Raw genomic sequence first — 1,310 nt, 5'->3', positions numbered from 1 at the left:
TTCATACAGCTAATCTGCTGACATTTCATGTTCTAATGCACTTTTCAATGCGATTTCTTCCTTTAAAATGGTTCTTTAATACAACAATATGGAAATCTCGTCATTAGATGACATCCAGAAACTCGAACCAAAAGATCTCAGGGAGATTTTAAAATTTAGTTCAAAATCGACGGGCGGAATTAGAGCGGACTTAGTGTCGAAAGTTTATGCTTTGCTGATCTGTTGCGATCTCCGTAATTTAACCGAGATGAATTTCATTCAGCTTTACGATTACCCCGTTGTGTTTTACGAGAATATCGTCACATCGTGTGGAGAGGAACGCATTACAGGAAGTACCACAGGAGCTGTTCAGTATGGCTTAGAAAGCGAGGCAAAGGCTGTAGCCCTCTAGGTAGAGGAGATTTGTTATTGCTGCTGTTGTTGTTGAGCTACTTGTTATTGTACCATATTCTTCAGTTAAAGTTGTTCCCATTTTGTTTACCAATATGTACGTTAGTTTGCCATTTGTGCATTGTATCTTCTGGGAAACTATACAATAGAGCCTGTACAGCCACTTGATTATAACCCTTCTTTCTATCAACCCATAAGGGAAACTGTAACTGACAAATGTCATAATATTTTGAAACACATCTGGCCCAGGACAACTTATGCGCGTGGTACATTGAAAACCATTTCAGTTCACGACTCATGGTAATTTATTAGGAAGCAAGACAGCATTGAAAGAATCAGACCAAAATATTAGACAATTTAAAAACTCTCAAAAGTGATTGATTCATGTAACTTCTCCCCATAATATCCAAACACTATCCAGCAGACAGATAATGATAATACTGAAACTTTTTATCAGGTAGAAGTTATCTTGATCTTACATCAAATTCTCATAACTTATTTACAAGTAAATGTGTAGCAACTAGAAGGGAGAATTAACAATCAGATCTTGGGTATTTAAGGGTTAAAGGAAGAGAACCGAAATGCTTCATCTCAGCTACTGATCTCAACAATGCAAGTCCTTTGCACACATTTAAGTTTCTGTCAGTGATAAACATTCAGTGAATTGACATTCCATTCTTAGCACTCAGAGGCCTTCTGACACAAAAGTTTGCTATACTAGTTCTTTTTGCATTGTGTTAACCAATGTTATGATGATATAATTTTGAGATGTAAAGAAGATATAAAGATTGAGAAATATATCCAAATCAAGATATTTATTTTCAACTGTTACAATTACCATAAGATTTGTTTAGAAGAGAATCTTTCAGATCATCAAATTGTATGAGAAATTATTTTTTGCGAGACTTCTATCAAACTTT

Source organism: Pocillopora verrucosa, chromosome 7 (assembly GCF_036669915.1).
Source record: "Pocillopora verrucosa isolate sample1 chromosome 7, ASM3666991v2, whole genome shotgun sequence".
Taxonomy (NCBI): Eukaryota; Metazoa; Cnidaria; class Anthozoa; order Scleractinia; family Pocilloporidae; genus Pocillopora; species Pocillopora verrucosa.
Note: the sequence above shows the minus strand (reverse complement) of the source record.